General features: G+C 47.0%; 1 pseudogene; it reads left to right on the forward strand.

The window, feature by feature from the left end:
* Positions 1–624: 624 nt before the first annotated feature.
* LOC120938481 lies at positions 625–801 on the forward strand (annotated as a pseudogene).
* The last annotated feature ends 6,684 nt before the right edge of the window (positions 802–7,485 follow it).

Here is a 7,485-nt window from a genome sequence, read left to right on the forward strand (position 1 = left end):
AGGCCCATAGTGCTGCTGCTACTTTTTTTTACATGAACTGCAGTATTGTGTGCTACACAGGGTGGGGTGTAAGGTGCACTGGGTACATTTGCTGATGACCAAAGAAGAATGCAAGATGGGGCACATCACTAGAGCAAGAGGGGTTGCCCTGTGTGTTGCAATATGGTTAAGGTGACATGTCAGTCACTGCTACCCATTACTCCGCAATGGCCTCATCTGGTATCTCATCAGAACCATCAATTTCTCACAAGTGACCAAGAGCCTACACAATGGCCCAGAAAAAAATCTGCCATGTTGATTTGTATCTGGAATGCCTAGTGACAGAGGCCACAATGCAGCAGAGATTCAGCTATTCAGGATCAGACCAAGTGGTGGCTGTTTCTTTACCATTTTATGCCAGGAAAGGTTGTGTGTGACAAGGGTGTGGAAACAGCCACCACTCTGTTTATTTGGGGATGATAACTTGAATGGGGTAGGGAAATTATGGGATGCCCGACTTGAAAATGTTTGCCATCCCTAATGAGGAAGATATGAGTTAATCCTGGAATCGACACGCGTAGAGGAGGAGACAGGATGATGCAGGAGGCAGTGGAGCTTTCTCAGCTAAAGGAAATGATACATTAATCACTTACCTGGCAGGGAAGACACCATGATCATGAAGGTGGTTCTCCCAGGGCGAGGCTCGGCCATTGCGCTCTGGCCGTGCTGATCGTGGTGTCTTCCCTGTCGCTTCTCGGCCTTTTGGCTAGGATCTAGTGTAGTATCTGTTCTTATCAGTTGTCAGCGGAGCGCTGAAGCACCTCCTACATGGGGAGGGTGGATGCAATCCAATGACGTCATTGCACCTGGAAGGATGGTTTCAGCAGGGACTACGCTGTGCTGCCCGACAGTTACTGGGGGCCGGCCCATGGTTGAGTCTGAGCCATCTGGAAGGGTGCTCCTGGTGAGGATGGGTGCTGTTTTTGGTCTTGTTCTTTTTGCCGAGTTCTAGTCTGGCCTTCTAGCTGGCTGGTGTAAGTGCTATCTCTGTCAGCGATCCGGTAGGAGGAGCTGGTAATGCCCTGTGGTGGATGGGGTAGGACCATGCAAATCTGCCAGGTTGGCTGGTAGGGGTGGAGGGCTGCACTGGCTGGTCGGGGGGTCGGATATGGAACAAAAAGCCTATGGTGCATGTGCCCCTGGAGTGGCAGTCCAGGGGTGTCTGAAGATCACTGTGTGTGAGGGACACATTGATTTAAGATACCACGGTCACTGCACCAGATACACGCTTTTTTTAGCACCTGCCTCTTGGGCCGGGCCTTTTGGCTAGGACCGGAGGAATTTTTTATTCCTGGCAGGGGAGGTCAAGTGCTCGCTCTACATGGATGACGTGACTGTGTTCTGTGCCGACCGGCGCTCCATCAACACACTCGTCCAGACGTGCGAGGACTTCGGCCAAGCTTCAGGGGCAAAGGTCAACTGCGGGAAGTCGGAAGTCATGCTCTTCTGAAAGTGGTTCCTGCCTTCTTCTGCACCCATACCGTTCAGCCTCAAAGCGGACTTCATCAAAATTCTTGGGGTCTGGTTTGGAGTGGAGGGCGCAGCCCTGAAGTCCTGGGAGGAAAGACTGGCTAAGATGAGACAGAAGTTTGGACTTTGGAGCAACAGAGAACTTACCATCGAAGGGAAAACACTGGTACTCCGCAGCGAGATTCTCCCTGTGTTGCAGTACCTCGCCCAGGCCTGGCCCCCCCAGGACAACACCTGCAAGGCCATCACCAGGGCGGTGTTTCACTTCATCTGGGGCTCCAAAATGGACAGAGTAAAGCGGACTGTTATGTTCAAGGAACCTCTCAAGGGCGGTAAGGGCATGCCCGACATCGCTACACAACTGAGGGTGTTCTTTGCCTGTAACTGCATCCGCAGGACTTTGGTTGACAGAACAGTGGACTCTGGCGGTAACTCCATGTCCCGTTTTTTCCTCCTGCCTCTTTGGAAGTCTCTTGGATGGGACAAATGGGACAGTTCCATCCCCTACAACTGGGACCCTCCATGGTATTACTTGGATACTTTCAAGTTCATCAAGGAGCTGGGGCTGCATGGAGTTAAGCCCGACTTGTGGAAGCCAAAAACTATCTACAAGTTGATCAGAGCATCGGACATCTTGGGGTCTATTCCAGGCCTCCCTTCAGCCACTTGCAAAGTGGTCTGGAGGAATGTTTCTTCAAAGAGACTCACCAACAGGCACAAAGATCAGGCATGGATGGCAATCCAAGGGGGATTGCTGCTCAGGACATTCTTGAATGCCAGACACCTGTGCAGATACAGGCACTGCCCCTTTTGTATCATCCAGGAGGAAACATCATATCATGTTTCTGGGAGTGCCCCTTTGCACAGGGCCTGTTGAGGGCCTTGGAACCTGAACTAAAAGACTTTGTACCACAGACTGCTATTACACACTTTGGTGTGTTAAACGGACTCTTCTGTGGAACTCATTCACAGGAGGACATTGACAGTGCCTGGCGGGTGCTGTGTTGCTTTAAGGACGCTTTATGGTATGCCAGAAACCGCCGCGTTCACCACCGGCGGAGGATGTCCATCGAGGACTGTCGCAGACTGATCTTCAGCCTGCTGAGAGACTATACCTTGATGGACTTTAAGGAGGAAGAGGACGTCTGAAGATTTCCCCTTCCCCGCCTGTATGTTTACACTGTTCAAACTATCGGGGATGGAGGTTAATATATTTATTGCCTCATTCAAAGTCCCAATCTTAGCTTTAGGCCCAGTTTGATCCTTAAGTCACGCCACAGCTCCTTACCCGATAACATTGACTCTTGTGCCAGCAGATGGCTCCACTTTCTTTATTCTTTTGGTAAATAGTATGGTTTATGCCAACAGATTTGCTCAAAGACAAGATGAGACAAACATTCTCACAGTGCAAAACCATAAGGACAATTTTATTTATTAAGCAAAGGTATTAAGTCATATTTAAAAATCAGCCAACAGGCTTCTCAAGCATGTAATAAAGTATAGGTTGCTGCCGTCCTGACTTCTCATGCGTGATGACGTCACTGTCGTAAGTCCCACTCTACGCGTTTCTTCTTAGGTGTTGTCACTTGGGAGATAAGCTCTTTAACCACTTGCCCGACCAACTCAGAATGTCTCTCCTGCGCAAACTGACGTACCTGTACGTTAGTCTGTAAAAAGAAGGATATCGGGCGTGCGTCGCGGGAGTGTGCCCGTGGGTCCCCGCGGACTTGATGTCCACCGGTGGCCGGCGATCACGGCGAGGAGAGGCAGAACGTGGAACTGCCCATGTAAAAAAGGCATTTTCCCATTCTGCCTAGTGACATGACAGGGATATACTGCTCCCAGTGATCAGGAGCAGTGATCTCTGTCACGTCCCAGTAAGCCCATCCCACCTACAGTTAGAACACACTAAGGGAACAAGCTTAACCCCTTGATCGCTGGTTAGTGTAAACCCCTTCCCTGCGAGTGTCATTTTTACATTGATTAGTGCATTTTGATAGCACTGATCAATGTAATAATGTCACTGGTCCTCAAAAAGTGTCATTTGGGGGTCAGATTTGTCTGCCACAATGTCGCAGTCCCGCTAAAAATCTCAGATCACTGCCATTACCAGTAAAAACAATAAAAAACAAAAGTCCCTAAATCGATCCCATAGTTTGTAGATACGATAACCAAGCAATTTAACCAAAAATATGTAGAAAAATATATATTGGCCTAAACTGATGAATAAATATTTTTTTGGGGATTTATATCAGAAAGTTGAAATAAAATCTCTAAGTTGTCGCCTTTTTTTGTTTATAGCGCAAAAAATATAAACCGTAGCGGTGATCAAATACCACCGCAAAAAAAGCTCTATTTGTGGAGAAAAAAGGACATCAATTTTTTTTTTCGGTACAGCGCCGCACGACCGCGCAATTATCAGTTAAAGCTACGCAGTGCAGTATCGCAAAAATGCTCTGGTCATTAGGGGGTAAAACCTTCCAGAGCTGAAGGGGTTAAGCGCTGTTTGACCATCTGTTGTCACAGGTCAATGTTATCTGGTAAGGAGCTGCGGTGAAATATATGGATTGGGTGCACCGTTTACTGTGGTGAGTTTCTGGTCCACAGATTTCTTTGAAGCATTTGGTGTTTTCTGTTTTATCACACAGAAGTCTTTTCTTTTTGCTTATATGCATTATTTGCAGACTAAATGTTTGCTCAATTGTTATCTTATAAGACATTTTATTATTTTCTGTAACACCCAATGTTTATTACACTGATGATTTGAGCACTTTAATTTTTCGTGGCATTTTTGATGGAAACAGTTTCAATTTCCACAGCACTGCACTTCTTTTCTATGTTTATTGAGTTAATGTATCTGAACTCCTAGTGCTTTCTTGTATGATTGGAGGGTATTATGTGGTATATTCTGGTGATGTGATGCAGTATGGGGTGAATTGTACTTTATATATATTTTTTTATTTATGTATAAATACAATATATATTTTTTCCAACTAAAAAAATATGTTTTCCTTGCGAAAAAAAACTAACTAACGTGCAGCCGCCAGATGGCGCTGTGCTCACTACAGTCCATGTATATAGTAAAAAAACGAAAGATGGCGCTGAATTGACTCGAAACTACACAGTGCTTTGCAATACAGACTACAACTGAAAGATGGCACTGTGCTGGCTACAATCAATTAACACGGTGCTGAGATAAAGAGAAACACCCGATAGATGGCGCTGTAAATGCTCCAGCTAACTTACACAATGTTGGAACACAACCAATAGATGGCGATGTGTAATATTCATCATGTGTTCACTGTGCTGCTTTATACCAATAGATGGCACTGTGCATTATTTCAGAAACCAGAGCATGCTGCAATACATAATACTGCCAATAGATAGCGCAGTGCTTTGTGGCACAAAGCGCCATCATCCTGAGTATTTTGTCAGTGTGCGTTTGCTGAAATAGTAACCAATAGATGGCGCAATGCATCTTCTAACTACATGATTACATCTTGCGATGCCTGGTTTTCAATGCATTATATAACCAACAGAGGGCGCACTGGATTAAGACCACATGTGCTGGGCTGCTGCTTCTAAACAACCAACAGGTGGCGCTGAAAATAACATCCTGCATTCACTGCCTACAATTTACAGTATAAAGTAGATAGATGGCGCCACATGACCACATCTCCAAACACCCTGCGGACTGTTCCTAGAAAGCTAACCTCACCCATTTTGTACTGTGCTGTTCTAGCCTGCTTAACCCTTTCATTACCCAATTTTTTTGTTCATTTTTGCACACATGTTAAATGTGCATTTAAGGCCTGAAAATACTCAAAACTCCCAAACCTTATATCGTTTCTGAAATCAGAGACCCTGGAGAATGAAAGGGTGTCAGTTACAATTTTGTATGTCACACACGCACAGCTGATTATCAAATGCAGTTTCAGTAAAAAAAAAATGCTCAAATTAATTTTAGTGCACACAAAATACAATACAATTTTTGGTAAAATATAGAAAACAAGGTTGCATTAAGTAAATAGATACTGAATGTCATTGTGTCCACTCATGAAACTGCAACAAACTTCAATAGCCAAAGTCATTTATAGGTTATGTTTTAAAAGCGCAGTAATTTAGAATTAAGGCTACTTTCACACCAAAGCGCTGGGCGCCGCTAGTTTTAGTGGCGCGATACCGTAGTTTTAGCGGCTCTTTTCAGCTGCTAGCAGGGCGCTTTTAACCCCCACTAGCGGCCAAAGAAAAGGTTGTGGTGGTGTATACACCGCTCCAAAACCGCCCCGAAGAATGTCCCGCAAACGCACCGGCCCAGTGTGAAAAAACACACTGAAATGAATGGGGAGGTGGTTTTCAGGCTAGGCTATTTCTAGCTATTGGCTGTACTACTCCTATGGATCATAAGAGTGCAGTTTGTTCTGTACTTCTGTGACCCGTTTTCAGCTGACAGCAGGCAAAAGCCTGCTGTCAGCTGGCATCACAGAGCCTGTCCAGGCTAAGGAAAGATCCTGACCATATGGTTGGAATCCACCGACATTCTTGGAATGGCAGCTGGCTCAGCCTCTAGGACGAATCACTGAAATTCTGAGTCCCCCCTCCCACTACTACGCTTCGGTGAATGATGAGGGACAGATCAAGATTGTCACCGGTTCTCTGCACCCCGAAGCCTGTGAACTGAGCGATCGGTGCCTGGGGAACTGCATCCACCTAAAAGGAGTGTAATAATTTTTTTTTTGTGAAACCCACACTTCTCTTTTGACTTTGTTGTTATCAAAAGCAGACTGATAAACCTCCTCTCTTCAGTGCGTTACCTGCGTTTAAAGCAGTACATTTCAGTGTGTTATCTTCCATTTGACACAACATAGTTCAGTGCATTACTGCAAGCTTAAAGGGGAGGTTCACCCTATAAAACATTTCTAACACTACATCCAGCCCAGTTCTGCATATAAAATTACACTGACCTTTTTTTTTTTTGCCGTAGATAGCGTTTAGCCTTAGAATTCACCGCGGCTTCCGGGTAGGGAATCCCGCGGGAGTGGGCGTTCCTATTGACATGCCAATTGATTGACATGCTAAACGACGGTGCACACAGCGCGTCACGACTTCTCGAAGGAAGCTCGGGTCGGCTCGGCTCTATTCGGCGCCTGTGCAGCGGAGTATTGCGGGGTATTGCCGGGTATTGTGGGGTATTGTGGGGTATTGCGGAGTATTGCGGAGTATTGCGGGGTATTGTGGGGTATTGCGGAGTATTGCGGGGTATTGCGGGGTATTGCGGAGTATTGTGGGGTATTGGGGAGTATTGCGGGGTATTGCGGGGTATTGCGGAGTATTGCGGGGTATTGTGGGGCATTGCGGAGTATTGCGGGGCATTGCGGAGTATTGCGGGGCATTGCGGAGTATTGCGGGCATTGCAGAGTATTTTGGGGTATTGCAGAGTATTTTGGGGTATTGCACAGTGTGGGGGCATTGCAGAGTGTGGGGGCATTGCAGAGTATTTTGGGGTATTGCACAGTGTGGGGGCATTGCAGAGTGTGGGGGCATTGCAGAGTGTGGGGGCATTGCAGAGTATGGCTGGTACTCCAGAGTATTGCACAGGGAGGGATCGATGGCTGGATCTGTGACTGCATGTGTCACAGATCCAGCCCGCAGCAGCAGCAGCAGCAGCCGTTCGGTACAGAGAGGAGAGGGAGGAACCGGCGTCATCACATGACGCCGGTTTGTTTACTAGTGATCGCTCCGTCATTGGACGGAGCGATCACGTGGTAAACCGCCGCTATCAGCGGCGATTTACCGTGATCCGTGATCAGCCGGGTCCGGAGGACCCGGCAGTCACGGAGACTCCCGTGTGCGCGCCCCACAGGGCGCGCGGGAGCGCGATTCTAGGAGGACGTACATTGACGCCCTCCTAGAGTTAAGCAACCGCCTTGTAGACGTATTTCGTCTATAGGGCGGTTGCTAACTGGTTAACAACAA

Source organism: Rana temporaria, chromosome 4 (assembly GCF_905171775.1).
Source record: "Rana temporaria chromosome 4, aRanTem1.1, whole genome shotgun sequence".
NCBI lineage: Eukaryota > Metazoa > Chordata > Amphibia > Anura > Ranidae > Rana > Rana temporaria.